Raw genomic sequence first — 22,439 nt, forward strand, 5'->3', positions numbered from 1 at the left:
CGCTGATGTGGGAGAGGGAACAGACAGCTAATGCAGGGAGTTGAATCCCAGGCTGAGAGATGGAGATTTCCTGCAACAGCACTAATACAGATTTTTGAGAAGGAAAAAAGGACAAGACAAAAACGTATTCCAGATGAGAACGCAATGCAGGCAGAGGATGGAAAAGACTGGGGAGAGTTGCATGAAAACGAATCTTTAGGGGCGCCTGGGTGGCGCAGTCGGTTAAGCGTCTGACTTCAGCCAGGTCACGATCTCGCGGTCTGTGAGTTCGAGCCCCGCGTCAGGCTCTGGGCTGATGGCTCAGAGCCTGGAGCCTGTTTCCGATTCTGTGTCTCCCTCTCTCTCTGCCCCTCCCCCGTTCATGCTCTGTCTCTCTCTGTCCCAAAAATAAATAAACATTAAAAAAAAAAATAAAAAAAAAAAAAAAAAAAAAACAACGAATCTTTAATAATTGGCCTGGGCCTGGGTAGTTCTGTAATGCAAAAGATAAGGTATATTTTTAATTTTTTGTAAGTTTATTTTTGAGAGAGAGACAGACAGACAGAGCTCGAGAAGGAAAGGGCCAGAGAAAGAGGGAGACACAGAATCCGAAGCAGGCTCCAGGCTCCGAGCTGTCGGCACAGAGCCCAACACGGGGCTTGAACTCACAGACTGCGAGGTCATGACCTGAGCCGAAGTCGGACGCTCAACCAACCGAGCCACCCAAGTGCCCCTAGATAAGGTACATTTTAAAAAGAAAACTCCAGCCGTTGCTAGTCAGGCAATGAATGTGCCAAACGTTGTTCTAAGCAGTGGACAGACTGCAATGAGTGTAGCATAGCCTCTGGTCCCCAGGAACCATCATTATAATGAGAGGGACTAAGAATGTGATGGGCACCGGCCATCACTTTATTCAACACACATTCTCTAGCCTCCTCCCTTCGTGCCTTCCTCATGGAGGTCAGAGTCAGATACTCCCCTCCCAATCTCTCAGGTCCACCATCTAGGTGGTCTTATTTAGGCCAAGACAGTGTGAGGGAAGATCTCAAGGGGCACTTCTAGAAACTTTTGCTTTTTTTAATAAAATAAACAGATACAGCCTGTGCCAGCCCATGTTCCCCCTGCCTGCCTCGAACATGAAAGGAATACACAGAACTAGCAGGAGGCAACAGCATGAAGATAAAATATACACACTAAGGATGGCCAGGCAGGAAAATAGAAGAAGAATCCTGATAAGCTGTCTAAGCAGCTGGGCTAACCTGGCAACTACCTAACTCTTCCTGTTATATGAGAAAAATGAACTCCATTCCTGATACCAACTGCTGGAACAGAGCTCTTTGTAGCAAAGCAACCAAATCTGACCCTGGGAGATTACAAAAAAAAAAAAAAAAAAAAAAAAGAGTATTTTAAAGAATATGGAGGGGTTTACAGAATCTGTGAGATGTCTAAAGAATAAGGCTCAAACTTAAGACTCCAGAAACAACATATCAAACCTTGCATAGAACTGACCCGATGAGGAAAGCCGCTCTATACCACAGAGCTGGAGACACCCCCCCCCAAAAAATCAATTCCCCCGGGAGTCTGCTGTCTTACCTTGTTCTCTTCCAACCTGCACAACTGCCTGTGCCTTGGGGGGGGGGGGGGAATGAAAATATGAGGCTTGTTCCGTTCCTACAGGAAGAAATAATCTCTGCCCTACAAAAATCCATAAGGTGGGTAATCTCCCAAACTCAAAAAGGGATTCAGATGCTAAGAATCTAAAATGAAGTCCAAATATACACAGCTACGGTGGGTTTTTGCAAAAATGATTACCAGTATGTATTTGTTCTCTATAGCCACACCCCTTCACAAGGTAATCTGTAAATTAAGAGGTGATGTCTGTTCCCCACCCCTTGAATTTGGGCAGCTTTGACCAACAGAATGAGGCGGAAGTGACAATATGCCAAAACCTCAAGAGAACGGATGCACTCTATTCTTCTGACAGTCCTATTATCTACCACATAAATAAGCCTGGGCTGGCCGGCTAGATGATGAGAGAAACCTAATCCAGGTGCCCCAGTCAACCAGAGGGAACCCAGCCAACAGGCAACCAGCCCTCAGAAGCAGAGCCACCTACCTGACCATATATGCATGAGTAAGCCCAGTCTAACCCAGAAGATCACTCACTTGAGCCCAGTCTAATTGGCTCACTCAAAGAACTGTGAGTTTGCTTTAGCCACTAACTTTGGGGTGGCCTTCTATGCCATAAGAGCTGAAAGAAATACAGGTAGAAAGAAAGAAAGAAAGAAAGAATAAAGAAAAGGGGAAGGGAAGGAGAGGAGAGGAGAGAACAGGAGAGGAGAGGAGAGGAGAGGAAAGGAAAGGAAAGGAAAGGAAAGGAAAGGAAAGGAAAGGAAAGGAAAGGGAGGAAAGGGAAAAGAAAAACAAAAGGAAAAACAAAAAGAAAAAAAATAAAGACAAAATAAAGAGAAAATTAGTAAATAAGATAATTTGACGCAAAAATGATTTGAAAAAGATAAAAGTAGGTTAATTTAGTAGAAAGTAATAAGAGCTACTTAGTTTCCCAGGGAAGTCCTCTCTGAGAAGGGAACATATAAGGGGAAAACTAAATCTGAAAGACAAAAAATGCTATTCAAAGATATAGAAGAAATGTACTCCAAACAGCAAGGACAGCATGTGCAAAGGCCCTGAGACAGGAATGAGGCCAGCATGGCTGGAAAATATGAGCAAAGTAAAAAGTAAAGAAAGGTAACATCAGAGAAACTGAAAAGAGACGAGATTATTTAGGGCTATGTAGGCCATAGTAAGGAGTTTGGAGTTTATTTCCTGAGTAATCTGATTTACATTTTAGAGTTCACTCTGGTTGCTACCTCAGGAGTAGAGGCTGGATCCTCATTAGGTTGTTACTGTAATAGTCTTGGGAAATCTTTGTACCTTCTGCTCAGTGTTGCCATGAACCTAATCCTGCTCTAAAAAATACAGTATTTTTAAAAATTGGGGGGAAAATGAAAGAATGGATCTCTAAGAGATTAGTAGGAGAGATACAGGCAAGGAGAAAGTCGACAGCACCTGATCCTTACCGAAAGCTGCTCTATGCCAGGTCCAGCCCCTGGAGTCACTGGGCCTCTGTAGGAAGCAATATGGACGAGTGGAAACAGTGGGGACTTTGGAATCACGCAGACCTGGAATCGGATCTAAAAGCTACCGCTTACTATTGTGTGCACGAGGGTGAATCACCCATCTGAGCCTCCCTATATTCTGTAAAATAGAAATAAAAAAAGCTATGTCCTGGGCTGCTGTCTTAGTCCAATGAGTAGCGTAGGGAAAGTGCCTAGGTACTTTTTAAATGGTAGACATTCTAGAAGTGTCTGTTTAATTCCTTCACATTTTACTTCCCAGGTGGAAGATCCAGCATCTGCGTAGAAACTGAAAGCCAAGGGCCACTGAAATCAAGGTAGACCTATGTCTGGAGCTGTTACAAAGTCAGCAACCTCCTGTCTTCCTGTAAATCTCACTCAACAGCACGTTCCCCCCGTTCCTCTCACTTACCTGCACCTACAGGCTGCCAACACTAGCTTGTGACCTAACATGGCAATTATAAAACCTCAGGCTAGACTGAAATGCCAGCTTGTGTCCTTTTCTGTTGCCAAAGCCCGTTATCCAGATCCTTCCCGGGGCCCTGCTTCCTGCCACGGTGGGATCCTAACACCGCAGCTTCTTTCCTAAACTCCAGCCCGACTGCTTGCTCTAATCTTCCAAACGTGCTTCCTGCACCAGCCTGGATTCTGAGCCCAGCTCTGAACGTCAGTGCCATGATTAACGTTCTCTGGGTCCCTCTCAGTCCCACACTGGCCTCTCCTACCGCTTCTCCATCCTTCTGTTTGCTTTCTCACACCCAACTCCCTTCCATATGCTCACAACCAGTTGCACTCCTCTGTGACAGGCCGTCCTGAAAGCCTTGTCCATCGTGGAAGCATTGTTCTTGCAAGATTGCTTCTTTAATCTTGGGGCGCCTGGGTGGCGCAGTCGGTTAAGTGTCCGACTTCAGCCAGGTCACGATCTCGCGGTCCGTGAGTTTGAGCCCCGCGTCAGGCTCTGGGCTGATGGCTCGGAGCCTGGAGCCTGTTTCCGATTCTGTGTCTCCCTCTCTCTCTCTGCCCCTCCCCCGTTCATGCTCTGTCTCTCTCTGTCCCAAAAATAAATAAACGTTGAAAAAAAAAATTAAAAAAAAAAAAGATTTCTTCTTTAATCTTGACAGCACAAAGGATTCTTCTGCATTTGGGCTGCTTTTCCATCCCTGCGAATACTTTAAATTCAACCATGCTCCATCATCTGCAGCTATATTCACAGCATAAAATCACAAGCTGACCTGCCAATGGATACTAAATTCTTCATCAAAGGTGGATTAACTCTACTCTAAATGTAATTCAAAAATAGCAATGGCCATAAGGCAACATGATGGGACAGCTTTGCTTTGTAGGAGGAGAAATTTGCAAGACAGGATTTAAAATGGACTAAACTTAACAGTATGAAATGGCATTTTTGCTGTAATTTTAAGCTTTGTAGAATTTATAAATATATCCGAGGGAAAAAAAAAATACCAAGAGGGCTAAAGAAAAAAAAATACATTCGAAAATACAAAAAAAAAAAAAAAAAAGTAAGAGAGCTTTCCATAGACTGACAAAAATTAAAAATGGAAAAAGTCCTTAGGCCACCTTGTTCATTTCCCTGCCAGCACAGCTCACTCTCGAGTGTTTGTCCAGTCTAATTTTAGATGACCTAAGAGTTTTGGCTTCAGGCACTTTATTTGTAAAACCATTCCAGTGTCTAAGGAACCTCCATAAGTTGTCAACCCCTCCTGTTCTTCAGCCTAAATTTTAAAGTTTCCAATAGGTTCCAAAGGTCTCCTTGGCTTTCCCTGGTTGCAACATCCAGATACAGTACTAGAGGGAGAATTTCCTCTTCCTTGTCAGATCTATCTTTAAAATACCTAAGAGAGGGGCGCCTGGGTGGCGCAGTCGGTTAAGCGTCCGACTTCAGCCAGGTCACGATCTCGCGCTCCGTGAGTTCGAGCCCCGCGTCGGGCTCTGGGCTGACGGCCCGGAGCCTGGAGCCTGTTTCCGATTCTGTGTCTCCCTCTCTCTCTGCCCCTCGCCCGTTCATGCTCTGTCTCTCTCTGTCCCAAAAATAAATAAACGTTGGAAAAAAAATTTTTTTAAATACCTAAGAGAGATGAAGCCTCACCAAAACCAGGATAGGCATTCTCTAAAGATCCCCGGACTAGTAGAGGAGAACTCGAGTCCTGGTTTCCTTGTTTTCAATATTACAAACTATGCCAGAGTCTTAAGTATGTCTGAGTTACATTTTGCTTCCCACCGTGCAAATAGTTCATTGAAAGACATCATAAACACTAACAGTTATCAAATGGCTAATACATGCCAGTCACTAAAGCAGGTGCTTTATACGCACTGACTCTGAGCTTACAACAACCCTGCACGGCAGTTATTCATCTCCTTCTACATATGAGGAAGCTGAGACTTGTCTTGGGTCCCATGGCCAGTTAAATGCACGTTGGAGCCAATATTTCCGTTAAGTTCATCTGGCTCGAACTCTTGCTTCTTCTGCCGCCGTATGCTGAGCCCTGATCCAGGGCTCTCCAAATCCAAACAGAAGGCGTGTCCGGTTCCAGGCAGCATGTGAGGGTAAAGAAGAAGCAGAATACTACACTTCCTAGGACATCAGCTGCCTCTAAGAGCTATCTCTAGAGACAGGCTCGGAGAGAAGTGGGTGAATATTGTAGGTCCGTGCGTGCAGACCCATTTTGAAGAGGGGATTGGTAAACGGAGTTAACTTGTGGGCAAGAGGAACCTAGACTCGAAGGCGAGGGGGAAATGCCAGGGTAGGGAGTGGAGTCTAAAGTTCCCACCTTCCCTAACCACTGATATTCAGCAAGCACATTTTCATTGCTGGTCATTGTAGGGTGGCTTCAGGCATCCTGGATCTATATTATCCAAGGCTTTAATTTTTTTTTAATCTTTATGTATTTATGAGAGAGAGAGAAAGAGAGAGAGCAAACGGGAGAGAGAAAGAGAGAGAGGGAGACACAGAATCCAAAGCAGGCTCCAGGCTCTGAGCTGTCAGCACAGAGTCCAACGTGGGGCTCGAACCCACGAACCGCGAGATCATGATCTAAGCCGAAGTCACCACGTAACGGACTGAGCCACCCAGGGGCCCCATCTATTATCCAAGGCTTTGAATCAGGGTCTGAACAGACTTATGGGACCGGGTGTTTTAAGGAAGCTACCCCAGCCCCCAAGAGAAATAGTAGGACTCATTCCTGCAGCTGACTCGATAACCCAAACACCCCAGACTGACAGAGGATGGAGATACGACACGAGTGAGCAAAGCCTTCCTTGCAACAGGGAGGAGCACATCTGCCCAGGAAGGTGAGTCATTAATGCCCCCAAGCTCTTCAGCCTTCAGAATCGATCCTACGTTTCAGCTTCTTGAATCTTTATGGGTAAAACATGCTGACTAGACTCAACATCAGTTTTCTTACTTTTCTCCCTCATTTGGAGGGAAATGTGGAGAATCATCAAAGGAGCCGGTCTGTAGTTACTGATTTGCAGCTGTGTGTCTACTGCGATAACGCAAGTGGAAATCTGGACACTTGAAGCCCCTGACTTCCCTTTCCTAGACAAAAGCTATGTTGATTAGATTGGCAGTTCTCGGAACAACAACACCAACACAGCTCTTCAAACTTGCTGTAGATTTCGAGTCGCAACTCTCATTGACCGTATATCCAACCTTCAGAATGAAGCGTTGGAACAAAAACAGTTGGAAGGTTAATTAAGAATCTGCTTATTTGGGGAAATGATTTCATTTCCCTCATTTTTCAAGGGACAATAAATAGAATTCTAAGAAGGGTATGAGGCAGACATGCGTCCAAATCCCAGCCCTGTGGCTTATAGCGTGTACGACTTGTGTTGAGGCACTTAACTTTCCTGACACTGTTTTGCCAGCTGAAAAATGTCTACACTAACACCCAGCCCCCAGTGTGCTGTCAGAATTAAATGAAGTAACTTGCTTAGCACAGTGTCTTCTGTGCCACAAATGCTGGAGTCCTTCCTTTGACCCACCGGACAAAAACAAAAAAAACAAAACAGAGCAACTCATTTTGTGAAACCATAATGTATTCTTATTTGAAAAGAACCACATCCTCATGGGACCCTTGTTAGAAATTTTTAAATATTTCACTTCCAGGGGCGCCTGGGTGGCTCAGTCGGTTAAGCATCTGACTTCGGTTCAGGTCATGATCTCACAGTTGCATAAGTTCGAGCCCTGCGTCAGGCTTCCCACTGGGGCGCCGAGCCCACTCGGGATTCTCTGTGTCCCTCTCTCTCTGCCCCTCCCCCCCTCAAAGATAAAATAAACAAATATTTTTTAAAATTACAAAATAAAACATTTCACTTCCAGAGCAAAAATCCAAGGCAAAAGACATGAAATACAGAATTATCCTGTAAACTTTCAACTACTTTTTGTCAACTAATATCCTTTAAGAAATTACTCGATTTCTCTGAGCCATTTCTCACTCTATAATTAGAAAATACTTCATTGCTTCCAACTTCTCCTGTGTGAAAATGTCTACCAAGTTTCTCACCAATGGAATTTATCCAAGTCTGAGGTTATCAATGTACCGTGTGAAAAGCCAGGGGAGCACATTGACGAAATGCCTAGTTTGACAACGGACACACCTAGATTTGAGCCCCACCTGTACCCTTTCTAGCTCTGTGTCCTGGCTAATCACACAGTCTAAGCCTCTATCTCCTCATCTACAATAAGGTTATCATATCTGCCTTAAATTTCATTTTGAGGATTTAAAGAGATGAAGTAACATAGCACCAAGAAATCGTGTTAGCCACAATTATTAACACTTAGCAATTCGCAACACATGTGACTGCTCCATAACATACTTACCATGTGGGAAGAACATGTGAATTTAATAATACATTATTCATTATTTTGTACAAACAAAAAAGTAATTATTCATAAAAGGAAAACCACATAGACCGTAAACTTGGCGTGCAGATTCATTATTTCGAACATTTTTCTTTCAGTTACTATAATGACAGTAGCATTTTCTCCCTTACATGGAAGTCACATATAAACAACTGACATTTTTTACACCAAAAATAGTTTCTTCCCATTACTCAGATAGCTTTCTCTTAAAGCTTTTGTTTTATATTTAAAATTGTTGAATAGTAGAGCAACTACAAATATCGGCATCATAAAGAAATCTAAAGCATATTCTGATTGATGAATTTAATCAAGCCTGGTTGTCAGAAATAGCTATCAAATTTAACCCTAGGCTATTGATAACACTGTCCACACCTAGGATTGCCTCACCACCTTATTCCTGTTGGCCAGAGCTGTAGGGAGTCTTATCTAGGAAACAAAGCCCATGAATTTCCGGACCCAAAGTGGAAAGAGATTAACTCTTGTCCTGAAATAAATCACTTCCTGGTGTTTTTGCTTTCAGACGTCTAACATTTTCCCTGCAGTTTGGGATATGACCAGAACTGTTACGTTCTATGACAAAGATAATTTATTACACTCAGGTCCCAAATCAAAATGGGAACCCCTAGGTTGGAATCTCTTCCTTGTGACCCACGTGACATCATTTTTTTTTTAACACAAGCTGTCAAAGGTTCTTTTGATATCTAACATACCTTTGAAGGATGTCTTTAAAGCCTGAGAAGAGGCCCAATGTAAATTAGGTCGTCCTTAAGCAATGCAAGAGAAGTACAAATACAGTCTGTGGTTGCTAATAAAGTTGTTAAGCGAGCAGATGTCCAAGGCTGATTACCAGCCTTAATCAGTGGTAAGAGTCTGACATATTCATTCATTTTTTTTCTTTTCTCCTTAGGATATGTAAATAGCACTTGGGCTGGGAGATTTCTAAGGCAGCAAAGTGTGAGTGATTGAGAAAGCGGTGTCGTCCTCTCTGCTCATACCCGCAGGGCAAGAAAGAACTCTCCCACCAGTTAGGTAACCATGATGCTGCGGAAATGGACATCTTCTATGCTTCCAGTGATCAAGTACCCCGCTGTTTCCAGACATCTCAGTGGCTTTTCTGCATCTCAATAGCATTGTTACGTTAGGGAACAACTAATTCAGGTCGTCCTAAGACCATCCATCGTCTTAGAGTGAAGGAATTGCTTTTGCAGAATCCCTGAGTCACAGTTATGCATCCCCTTCTTCACTTCATCTAAAAGTGGAGGGCTCCCTGGTTGAGGACAAGTTAGCTCCAGATATAAGAAAGTTCTGATTCACACTGAGCCAAACTGATGTCCGCCCTTTTGTAGAAGTTCTGTACTTGACAGCAAAGGGAGTTTCCGTGTAAATTGTGGACACGTCCCCCAAGGTGGCCTTTGACAGGGAGCCTCCGGATGGGGTTAGCTGTTTCTCCAAACTCTTGGCAGAAAGACAGGCATTAAACATGAAAGAGCCTGAAAATAGGTGATAGGACCCCAAACGCCTGGTTGGAGTTCTAGGGCAAAGTTCTAACTCCTGGCTGAGCCAGCCTAGATTGCAAAATCATAAGAAATAATAAATTGCCGTCTCAGGTCCCTCCGATTTTAATTTGCTTTGGAGTGGTTGGTTATGCAGCAATAGATAACTGAAACACGGACACATTCTCCAAGTTCCAAATAGAACTTCACAGACTCACTGAAGCCCGGTCCTAGGCTCCATGGAGAACCATGAGACTGAGTTTGAAGTCCCTGGACTGGAATATTCCCAGGCCCCAGTCTTAACGAACCTTGGGCTGCATTTTCCAGTACTTGTCCCAAATGATGCTATTCTACGGTAGCATCTTTTCTGTTTGTACAGTAGCACCACCCTTATGCCTCTCTCATATCATTCCCCCTGCTTTGAAGGCCATCTCCCACCTGAATTTCCTCATACCAAAACCCTCACCATCCTTTAGAACCATCCCCGTGCCCTGTCCTCAAATATGCCTTTCCTTATCTTCTCCCCAGTGATGCAGCCCACTACCGTCCGTGGTCATCGGTGGAGTGGAGTTCAGAATGGGTTTTGCTACCAGGATCTCTCCCTCCTTAGACTCTCAGGATCATTATTTCACAGTTCCTCATGGGACTCGTATTGTCCCTTTTATCGTAATGATGTGCGTACTTTGTTTCCTCCCAAAAGTACTCTGAGGAACTGCTTCCCTCACCTCTGCATGCCCCTTTGTGCCTGCTTCCAGCCCTCCTCCTTCTAACTCCACCAGTTAGAATAATGGCATCGCAATAATGATGCCGTAGGAGTCCGTGTCCGAGCAAGGCCTTTGTAGTCGTCAGATTCCCTCACCTGCAAAGCTGTGTGACACCGGCCCCAATTGTGCCAATCAGGCCCCTGTTTGGGGCCCCAGAATATTTGGAAAGAGCTCAGGGCTTGAGTCAAATGGCCCTGCTCCCTGCTCCATGCATGAATCCTGGGCATGCTGTTTCCTAACTGGATGAACCTGAGGAGACTACTGAACTCCCTCTGTGTTGTCTTCTCCCTCTGTAAATCGGAGCTGTTCTAATCCCATAAGGTTGTGTTGCTTTAAATACCATGTATGCTCGGGGCACCTGGGTGGCTCAGTCGGTTGAGCAGCTGACTTCGGCTCAGGTCGCTATCTCGCACTCTGTGAGTTCAAGCCCCGCGTCGGGCTCTGTGCTGACAGCTCGGAGCCTGGAGCCTGTTTCGGATTCTGTGTCTCCCTCTCTCTGACCCTCCCCCGTTCATGCTCTGTCTCTCTCTGTCTCAAAAATAAATGAGCATTAAAAAAAAAAATTTTTTTTTAAATACCATGTATGCTCAACACCTCACCTAGTGACTGATACCTACCACAGAATGTAAAATGTTGGGATAAAACTTCGATGATTGACTTTATTGTTATGTTGCTGTAAATCAACTCCTCGCCTCATTATACTGTTGTCAAGGGGAATTTTTTTTTTTTTTTTTTTTGCAAAAAGTAAAGCTCTGAAATTAGATACTACTTAACTGTAACTCAAGGCATTCTCAAATTTGAGGGAAAGGCTGCTGTATTGAGAGCTTGTCTCCCTGACTTCATATCAAACTCTATATTCTTTTCAAACATGAAACTAGAAATAAGTTCACTAATCAATTCTCTTTCTCCTGATGTTATTTTTTATCTCAGTGTTAAATGAGACAAAACACTGATAGTTTGGCCTCCCTCTCTGCTCACGGTAAGGATGGCTGCATCCTGAAAACTGAATGCCCACACGGGTGACACAGCACAGTTAGCAGACATTTGCGCCTCTTTTCTGTTTGCTTTGGAAAGACCGAATGGAAAGTAGGGTCTACGCCTCACTCAAGGCACTATGTCTCATTTTTGTTGGAAAAAAGGAGGGTGATGACTGATTTATCCAAACACGGTTTAGACAGCTGGTCTACTTTGTATCCTCCCCGCAATCAGGGGTCACAGTTTTATGACAAAATAAAGAAAAGGGATTAGGATACATTGAGCATTGTAAGAGGCGGTACAATAGAAGGACAGAGCATCTAAAGATCTTTGTTTATAGTAAAGATGCTATTATTAGCAGAAGTTTTTATGCCAAGATGATAAAGAGTGAGTGCAGACACCTCAAAGGCTCAGTTGTACCTCGTAACAAGTAACTAAAACTCTGATCGGGTTCTAAAATACATTAGCGGACACGCGTATAAATAACTCCTTAGAAAATTACTTATTTTGAGGATGAAAATGACACAGTCGAACCATGCAAACTCTGACACTACAAACCCACCAGTGTGTGACCACTGGGGTGGGTCAGGGGAATAGTGCCCTGTTAGCAGAGGACATGTGTCCTGTGTGCTGGTCTGTTGCTTGCAAGGAGTGGACAACGAGCACAGAAAAATGGATGATGGCAAGGACCAAGCCTTTCCTTCTACGCTGAGGCTGGAACCACCTCATACCTACTTACGCTAATGAATCGGAAATGTGTTTTAACAACTGATTCCTTTTTATACTCTGCACAGCCCAATTCCTTAGAGCACTTTTCTGCTTTCAACACTAAAAGAACTACGTAATCCCAAGAAGGTTCCAGTCAGGAGGGTCCTTGGAGGTTACCTAATCCAGTACATGCTTTACAGATAGCATGCTGATGTCCAGACAATTAAGTGACTTGCCTAAGGCCATACAGCTAATATGTGGCAAACCTGGAATTACTTCTCATTTCAAAGGTTGGGTGACTTTAATTAAATTGTTGACAAAGTCACTTTCTCTAAATAATTGTTTATTGATCCATGGGAATAAATGAACTCCCGTGACCGCACTTCTTGGTAGACATGCAGCCAAGTAGGTCTAACGACAATCCGTTGAAAACACCACATGAAGACCATTTTCCAAACCTAGCAAACAAGCTCCATTGCCCGAGTGAACTAACCCCTTAATTTATAACCCAAGCTTTCCTCTGTCTTACTGTTCTTGCTCACAAAAGATAACAAATAAGACCAGACCTTGGGAAAAAACCCAACCCCACGTTCCAAAAATGGTGAGTCAGGAGCATCATCTTTCAACGGAGGGGACAATGTGCTGTGAACTGAGTCATTTCTATGTGTTAATTGTGTCCCCCTCAAAAGATCATTAATTAACTTCCTAGCCCTCGGTAGTTGCTTCCTGCTTGGAAGCAGGATCTTTGCAGATGATGGAGTCAAAGGGAGGTCATTAAGGTGGGCCCTAACCCCATATGGCTGGTGTCCTTATAAAAAGGGGAAATACGGAGACTGACATGTCCTGAGAGAGAATACCATGTGAAGATGAACTCAGAGATCAAGGTGATGCTTCTCCAAGCCAAGGATCACCAAGTATTGCCAACAAACACCAGAAGCTAGGAGGAAGGCAGGCCACTGATCCTTCTCTCTCTCTGCTCTCAGAAGGAACCAGCCCTACTGACATCTTCATCTTGGGCTACTGGTCTCCAGAACTGTGGAAACAATAACACTCTCTCATCTAAACCACCCAGTTTGTGGTAATTTGTTTGTCAGACCCAGGAAACTAAAACCATTGCTTCATCTGAAAAGGGAGGGAGTGAACAGATCGATTTCACCAGCCTTGGGGACCAAGACCTCCATTCTATGTAGTCATTGACAGAGGCTCTGAGTACATGCCTGGCCCTGGGAACCTGTCTATGGTGATGGGGGGGAGGGACTGCATCTGCCAGACAACGAACAAATATTCACTAAGCACCTATTATGTGTCAGGCACCAAGCTAACACATGCGCTAGAGCCATGAACCAGAAGACACAATCCCCGTGACCCTGAATCCAAGTCTCCCAGGGAAGATCAGCTCTAAACAAGTCATGACAAGTGTGAGGCATGCTGTGGAAAGTCAGCAGCTGCCCTGGGAAAATTAGATTAGTCGGTGGGCCAGGGGAGACTTCCATGAGCAAACAAGGAGAAAGGAGTGAGGGTGAGGAATTACCAACAAAGAAAGGTGGGTAGGAGGAGGTGGTGTACCTGCTCCAGGCAGGACCAGCACAGAGCTCACACTCTCCGCCCTTCTCAAGGGAAGGGAGAGCCTAGACAGCCAGAAAGGGCGGAATGGAGGGTTGGCAAGTGACGGAGTGAACACATCCTCCGTGATATAGTGACAGCCGCCATTCACAGCCCGTGGAGACCACACAGGGCTAAGGAGGTAACGCTCACAGCAGCAACAATAGCGCAAGTTTCAAAGCAACCCTACCTTCAAGACTCGCATCATGAGTGATGTGCCAGACTTCAGTTATATTTGGATTTCTGTTGGGCCTGATGGCATTCTTTCTGTTTCCTATTTAACAATGGAGTTTAGCAGGCTGAGAACTGAAATTATGAACAAGCACGCATTACTTAATCTAGACCGCAAACCCAGGTTTCCTTTTCAACAAGTGTTGGCCATTAGGTTCCTATGAGAAACTGTGTTCTTATTTGTGTGCTTGCTGATTTATTTGAAAATAGCGAAGAACACTTTGACAAGTACCTTAAACAAGACGAAAGCAAAGAGACACAGAACACGGAATACCCGCAGAATTTGTTTCTGAAGAGTGATGAGAACATTCTGTGAATGCGTGAGGGAACTGGGGTCTTCCCTAGATCTCGTCCCATGTGCTGACTGTATGGAGGGAACTGGAGAGGTCAGATCAATCCAATTCACCCTCAAAGCATTTGATTTTCACCTGATGGAACTTGAAAGCCTTTGTCTCACACTATTCGTGTTCACACCCAACTTCTTGAAGGACAAGAGAGCACAAGGGTTCCAATGTCCTTGCCCACAGAAAGTCAAAGTCAATGTTGTTCAGGACCAGTGTTCTCTCTCCCAAACCCCACACTTACCACACTGCAAGGTATGATAAGAAGCTTCCTACCCAGTTTTTCATGAGAGAAGATGAACCGACAAAATATCTCATGTACACCAGTTCTGGCCAATTGATCCAATTCAATCAAACAAATATTCTTTGAGCTCTATAGCAAGGATTGCTAGCTGTATCTCAAAATCCATTTTTTCCTTATTTTTGGTAAAAGGAATCAAGCACATTTCCCAGTGTCTGTTGTAGCCACCTGTGGACCACGTTACTGTTCTAACCACTGAGGTAGAAGCGGGAGTCTTGTACGGTTCTTTCAAGAAGACGCATTAATAAGGAGGGGTTCCTTTTTCCCCCCCTTCTTCCTCCTTCACGTCCTAAAATGTGGTTCAGTGGCTTCGCAGCCATCTTGGACCATGAGGCGATCCAGGGAATGCGAGTCAGCCACAGCAGAATGAAAAGATGGAAGAATTCTGAGTCTCAGCATTCCAGATCCACCGTATCAACCCTGGACTGTATTTCACATTTTTTAGGAAGAAAGAAATACATTTAAGTCCATTTTTCACGTTTCGGTTATGTGCAACAGAAATTATCTGAGAGAAACACCTGCTATTTGCCAGGCATTACTCTAGAAACAAATCTCCCTCCACCTTCCCCACCCCCAATACACACATACAGACAAAAAGTAAATAGTTTGGGTATTTCGACAATGCCTGATCTACTGAAGCAATCACAAATAGATCACACTGACTATAAACATTTCTTCTAAAGATTTTAGAGAAATGCTCAAGGGACCCCGAAATTTTATGAAACGTTCTCAAATCCGTGACTTTAAAACAGATTCTTCTCCGACACAGAGTGGATTTTTTTCACCTGTATCTACAAAGGGAGGTCTAGCTTCCCATCGCTTTCTGCATTGAAAGACCATTCTGCTGAAAATAATTACCTCAAAACCAGTGGGAACATTTTTCCCTCTCCATCCTACCTGTTAAAAAGTAAAGCTCTGGAAGCCTATATTTTTACTTCACTTTTCCTCGGGAAGCCTCTTGATAATAAGTGAAATGTCTGTGACCTTGATAAGCTTTGAATTATGCTGTTAAAATAAAGCCTTTTGTAGTTTCCTGAAGGGTGTTTGGATCTGAACTGTAAAAGAAAAAAATTGCTTCGATATTGATGCCCATATTAAATTGGCCCTTTTACCAGAATATAATGGAAGTTCTCTACTCATTTTGCCAAGTGCAGGCATCCCTCTGTAAGTCTAAAGCCCTTAACTGATGAATAACAATAGTACATTCTGTGACTAAAGCAAAGTTTGACAAAAATATGTCAAACAGGCATGTAGACGTAAGGAGACACAATAATTGCCTACATTGAAGAGTTTTTCCTTTAAGATTTATCTTTGGAAAAGCAAAGGCCAGATTGCCTTTTGAGCTACAGGGATTTAAGTATTCAAACCATGTGTAAGAAAAGCAGGGAACACCCAAGGCCAAGGTTAAGCCAGGAGGGGCTGGTCAGCTCCGGTTCCCCCCACCACCACCCTCAGGGCTCCCAGCAGAGGCTGACCAGGGGGTGTCCAGGACCAAGAGCACTGTCCTCAGCATTCCCCACAGGGTGCACCTGGGGCCCTGTGAACATGCCTACTCCATTCGGTCAAGTTCAACACACCTTCCCTGGCCTCGTGAGGTGGTTTTGTCTCTGTGGCCTGTAGCAGTTGCTTGTTTGAGCCCTTTGTAAATAATTAGTCAGCATTAAATCTCTTCTCTTTTCTCTCGATTTCACTTCCAGACAAGTGGGGTGGAGGCCAGGGTCTGGGGAGATAGATGTGGCTTTGAGCTCAGCTCTGGCTCTTTACTGCCTGTTGATCACAGCGCTCTGGGGCCAGCTTGGGTTACAAAACTCAGCTCAAACAGGAGAAGGCAACCTAACTGAGCTAGGACAGCTCTTAATGAGTAAGGCGGAATAAGGCAGCCACTGGACGGAGATGCTCGAACTGAATGGCTCCAATCTGACCAGCACCTGCTCTGGCCAATCCTTCCCACAGCAGGGAAGGAAATAGGAGGGGTGAGGCTTTGCCAGGTGAGGTCTTTCACTCTCCTCAGAGAGTACAACCTGAGATATGGGAACTTTCCTTTGATTTGGAAGGCGGAATACATAGGACCTATTTTAAGTTTTAGCATCTTGACCTACCTCTAGGATAGCCTGGGGGAAGCTCACTGCCTTCTGAAGTAGGGATTCAAGTCTTCCTGTCTACCTCTCTTATCAGGACAACATCGATTAATTTTGTATTGAAAGGAGTAAAAGATTATCATTAGGAAAAGGGAAGGCATGATGGGCTAAATTGTGTCCTGTCCTCACCCCCCAAATTCATATATTGAAGGCCTGACCCACAGTCCTCGGAAAGTGACCTTATTTGGAAATAGGATTATTGCAGATACAATTCATCAAGATGAGGTGATACTGGATAGAGTGGGCCCTTCATCCTATGTGACTGGTATCGTTATAAAAAGGAGAAATTTGGACACACACACACACGCACACACGAGGAATGCCATGCAGAAATGACGGCAGAGATTGGAGTGATACTCTAGAAGTCCAGGTACATCAGATATTGCCAACAAGGACCAGGCATGGACTGGATTCCCCCTCACAGCCCTCAGAAGGAACCAGCCCTGCTGACACCTTGATCTTGGACTTCTAGTCTCCAGACTGTGAGACAATAAATTTCTGTTTCTTAAACAACCCAGTCCACCGCACTTCATTACAACAGCCCTACGACACTAATACAGAAGATGCCTAGCTAACCAAAGGCCCTGAACAGCCTTGAAGCAGTCACGCGTGTTTAGAGCCCAGGGCCCTCTAAGCCCAGCTTTGTGCCCACAGAGGGTAACAGTGAAGGCTAGGCTCCTCTCCAACCCTTAACCACAAGTCTTCTGTCCACGGACTGTGTGAACTGTCTCCCATCATGCCCATTTAGGGAAGAATGACCCGATGACCACTTCCTGAGGCCAATCCTACTCTTCTCCCTGTGTCACCAAGAAGGAAATTGGGTTTAGAGAAGTTGGGTGCTCACCATGTTTGCACCGTGGGTGTGCATTTCAAACCCAGGCCAGACTCGGGCTCCAGACTCTACACCCCACCTTTGTCATAAACCGTGGCACAGGCACCAGGCATTTGGAGGCATTCAGACTCCATCATGACCAGATAGGAGAAATCCTTCTAGTAAAGAAGCCTACAGTAAGAAAACAGGCCTTCACAAGTTGAAGACCACTGCTGTAAATCCCAAAGGATATCTGTTCCCTGAGCTGACCGGCCCTATCAAGAAAACCAGGACGGAGGCACCTGGGTGGCTCAGTCGGTTAAGCATCTGACTCTTGATTTTGGCTCAGGTCATGATCTCACAGTTCATGAGTTCGAGCCCTGCATCAGGCTCTGTGCTAACACCGTGGAGCCTGCTTGGGATTCTCTCACTCCCTCTCTCTCTGCCCCTCCCCTGCTCTCTCTCTCTCTCTCTCTCTCTCTCTTTCTATCTCTCAAATAAATAAATACATAAACAAACAAACTAAAAAATATAATTAAAAAAAAAGAATACCAGGACAGGGATGAAAGCTGCCAAGCCCCACCCACAGGAGACCTGGCCTGGAATGTTCTGAAGAGAGTTAACATCTCTGTGCAGAAAAGCCATGCACGGGCCACCAAATCAATCACATCAGCATATCTTGAGGTAGCTCCTCAAGGTGCATTTACCCACATTTGTGATGAAATGGCCAACGTTTCAATTAGACTGTTTATAGATTGGTCCTTTTCTGCTATTTCCATGTGTTAGGCAAATGAGTGGTCCTTGGGGCCAGGAAATGAAGATTTCAGTGTCTAAAAATAATGCCTAACACTTGTAAGGCATTTAAAATGTGCTGGGTTCTTAATTACCAAACCACCTTACAAAAGAGGTGTTTTATCTGCATCACATATATGGAAATGGAGACCCCAGGAGGTAAATGACCGTCTCCTGCCCTGCAGTTCTCTTTGAGAGGCCCTTCCCAACAAGTGTGCATGTCTCAGGAATCCAGACTTCCAGTATGACTGAGGGGACAAGAGGCCACGGACCTCCTCCCTTTTGACCCGTTCCCAATCTCTGATCTCCTTAGGAAGCCCCATAGCAGCCAGAGCCAACCCCAAGGGCTAGACCTTCTGTTCTGGGCCTTAGGAGGAAACGAATTACGCTCTCCTCATTCTTTCTTTAGATTTGATTTCCTTCCCTATCAGGGTGGTAAGACCTGGGGAGAAGATAACAGGGTGTAGACTTAAGGGAAAGAGACCACAATTATAACTGGGATATCTTGAGTATTGTGAGACCTGGGCCTTCCAGGTCTTGGTAAAGGATGCCCCAGTGTGGCCGGCCTGCCTGACGAGCCTGCAGCACTCACTCAGGGCAGAGCCTGTAGAAACAGAAGGCATTTGACCCCTTGTTCTTTGCACAAAACCTTCAGAGACCTTTTCTCTTCTGTGCTGAACAAGGCGCCAACTGTGTGGTATCTACTCTGAAAATGCTGTTTTAATCTATTCATATTGAAATCTGAATAATTATAAATTACTAGTAACACTTCACCACCCCCTAATATTACTAAAAATGTTTCTTTTAACTTATTCTAGAGACTAGTGTATGTATCCTAAACAAATGTTATCATTTCGATATGCTCCTTGGGAAAGCCTTGTCTCAAACATCAAGGAACTTGAGATGTGACTAATGCAACTATTTGAAACAAAGCAGGCATCCATCAGTCTTCGTTTTCTTAATGGGCATGAAAATGTTACACCCATATTCACTAGCTTTACATATGACATAAGACAAGGAATTTGAAATTCTGAGCTTTGAATCCTTGGAGTAATAGAAAAGCTGCTGAGTGTTTAAGGAGGATTCATTTTAAATTACTTAATGTTAACTGTAAGGACCTCATCTTTCTCTAGACAAGTTAGGGACCATCCATTCATTTGACAGCCAATGTCATAGACCTTCTTAGCTCTGGTACTTTGTTGCAATAAGTAATATTTATATTAATGTCCTTGAAATGCTATAAAATTTTGAAACACCTTCTCAAGGGAAAACAAAAATTATTTTCATTTGCACTTGAGTGTGTTTCCATTATTCAAGTACAGGTATTGCATGTATGCTATTCTGATATTAATTCATATATTAGCAAGATGTATAATTAATCGGAATTCGGCATTCACCAACCGTGCATAGAAAGCAGAGGTGTGCTCATAGAATGTTCTAGCAATGATACCTCTTGTTGATCTTTTTTTCTGTTTTATAATTACTAAAATTCTTTTGTGACTAAGTAAATCAACCTGGAATAAAATAATCCAGTGGGTGGAGTTTATACACCACTGACATCTGAAATGCCACAACTCACTTTTTTATAAGTTAATGGTTTGTGCTGTTCACTTCCTGCCTGACTTGACTAGTTGTCATAGGCCTGCCAAACTCCTCTAGCGTTTCCTTGTACTGAAGAAATCCCTCAGCTGTAGTAATGCCTCAGCCTCCGTTTCTCTTTTTTTTTTTTTTTTTTTTTTGAGAGAGAGAGAGAGAGAGCGTGCAAGGGATCAAGGGGCAGAGAGAGAGAAGCGGGGCTCCCCCGAAGTGGGGCTCGTGCCCCCCCAAAGCGGGGCTCGTGCTCACCCAAAGCGGGTCTCAAGCTCACCCGATGTGGGACCTGAACTTGTGAACCGTGAGATTGTGACCTGAGCCAAAGTCAGACGCTGAACGACCGAGCCACCCAGGCGCCCTGTGTTTACAAGTTTCTAAGGGTGCTGTTTGGCTTTTACGTTATGTTGCTATTAAATTATTCTAAGACACTGAATACAGCAAATATAAACAGAAAGGAAACACCTGTTACTATGGTGTCGATGGCAAGTAATTTACCAATCACTTCGAGCCTACTCAGAATCCACGTTACAAATTTTAAACACATAAATTATGGTTGTCCAAAAGGAAGAGAGAGATCTCATAGTGTGCTTTAATGAAGGTATTATGCCACTAATTTCAAATATACCAAGCGAATTGAGGCGATTGGGGATTTATTAAGAAGCTTTAGCAGTAGGAGGTTTACCTGGACTGGCTTTTCAGTCCATGAGGCCAGGCTACGGGGTAAGGGGGCTCGACTCCTACCGCCAGTCCCTGCCGGGGCAATGTCACTGTGTGGTCCTCTGGAGATCAGCTCCGATCTCTCTAGTGTCCAGATCTTTGTCACGGCTCCTGGGGCTGCCGAGTAGCCTTGTCGCCAATCCTCAGGGGAGTCCGAGAGCCAGCCATGTACCCATATCCCCACCTGGAGGTTCCCGCTCCATCCCACATAAAGCTACTGACGGCCACCCACACCGGGATGACACCAAATATGCTACAGACGGTGCAGGTCTCCCAGCTCAAATGAAGTCCGCGGGTCAGATCCAGGACAAGTAAGATCTACTTGTTTGTATGTTGTGTGCTCGCAATGTGCTAAGCACTGTAGGTGGTGGCCTTCCACAGCCCTGCCCTTCCTATTCTCAGTTGACAGGTGGAAACGGGAAGGTGGCAGTGAAATAGCTCACGCAGGCTTGGGAGACTCGGAGCAGGTGTTCTCAGCCGGAGCCACTGGACCCTGCCTCGGTGCAGAGACCTCGGGGACCAGCCACATTCTTCTCGCTAGGGAGGGGGTACAGGGAACACAGCACTGAGCGAGGTAGGAGGAACCTCTCGCCTGCGCACCTAGCAAATGCATTGAGCCTGGGGGACCCTGTGTGTCCCCTGTTGCTCCTGCCAGCTCCATGGCAGTCAGAACAGCTAGTCACCTCATCGAAACGCAAACAAACCTCCTCTTGAACTGATAAGGAAAAAAAAATCTAAGATAATATCTAACATTCAGGCAGCACTTTAGTGTACGGATGTAAGGAGCTCTGAGGCACCTGCCTGCAGACACACGCCCGGGGGAGGGGGGAGGGTGGGCTTCTAGCTCAGGGCCCACGTGCTGTGATCCCCCTTCCTGTGAACTTGCCCTAACACGTCTGTGCCTCTCCTCTCAGTCTACCCATTCCACAAACGAGGAAGACGTTTGCAGCTTGAGTGTTAACTTATTGAACGTGAAAAACTGCATGAGTCCCTAATATATCCCCACTCCGTCTCGTTCCCTGACTATTCTTTTCCTGTTCTTTGATGTGGTTCTTCTCATTTCTGTCATCCCGTGTTAGACTGTCCCGAGAGCCTCCTAAGTGGCCTTCAGGCATATAGCGAGTCCCGCCCCACTGTGAGCCACTCTCCTATTTGCCTCTGTTGTCAATAAATGTCAGCTGTTATTTCTAAAACTAAGATTATGCCTGCTACTGCTCTGCCTAACACCCTCCAAGTGTCCCCAGGGCTTTAGGGCTCATCTCCCAGGTGCCATGCATGGCCCACAGGCTCTTGAACTTAAGAACAAGTGTCCAAGCAACCTCTCAAAACTAGAATATCTTAGAAACATCTGCAAAAATGCTCCACGAGAAAAATTAGTTCACTCACCTCCCCCACAGTAACCAAGACTAGACGTTATTTAGCTCAGGCCTTTCCTGCTTCCTGTACTCATCTTTGACATCTTTTCCACACCATTAAGCAATCTTCTGTGTTTAAATAGAAGTGAAAGATATCTTCCCTTTGAAACACCTAGTAAGGTTTTCTAAAACTTAAATTTTAATTACCATCCCCCCCCCCAAAAAAAGAGCAGGAAAAAACAAAATCACGTATTTTACCTGTAATTTCCAAAGCGTCTGTAGAAAGTCCCCAGCTGCTTCCAGAAGGTCTTAACCAAGAGGGCTTCAGTTTGGAACGTTCAGAGCCAAGGGCTTGGCATCGTGTGGCATCCTGTTGCTGAGATGCAGCTTAGGAGTAAACCTGGCTTTTGTTTTGTGCGGGTCAAAGGAAACAGCGATGTTTGCATTGTCCCGTGTGTTACCTGTAGCGACAGCAAACACTTCACATAACCCCCAAACCACGCAATGACCAAGGACACAGCTACGGTGAGATTCAGGACTGTTACTATGGATCAGTGAGTAGACTGCTCTTATTCTGATTTTTTTTAAACATTACAAACTCTGGCACACATCACTGCTTT

At 44.7% G+C, this 22,439-nt stretch overlaps 1 protein-coding gene across 1 annotated transcript in view; it reads right to left on the minus strand.

The window, feature by feature from the left end:
* LOC115506398 (oxygen-regulated protein 1) overlaps positions 1-22,189 on the minus strand; it is a 51,990-nt gene extending 29,801 nt beyond the window's left edge. Inside the window, exon 1 of the mRNA XM_030304384.1 lies at positions 22,078-22,189. The gene's annotated coding sequence lies outside the window, so the exon portion shown is untranslated. The remainder of the gene's footprint in view (positions 1-22,077) is intronic.
* Between the last annotated feature and the right edge of the window lie 250 nt (positions 22,190-22,439).

Source organism: Lynx canadensis, chromosome F2 (genome assembly GCF_007474595.2).
Source record: "Lynx canadensis isolate LIC74 chromosome F2, mLynCan4.pri.v2, whole genome shotgun sequence".
In the NCBI taxonomy this organism is placed as follows: domain Eukaryota; kingdom Metazoa; phylum Chordata; class Mammalia; order Carnivora; family Felidae; genus Lynx; species Lynx canadensis.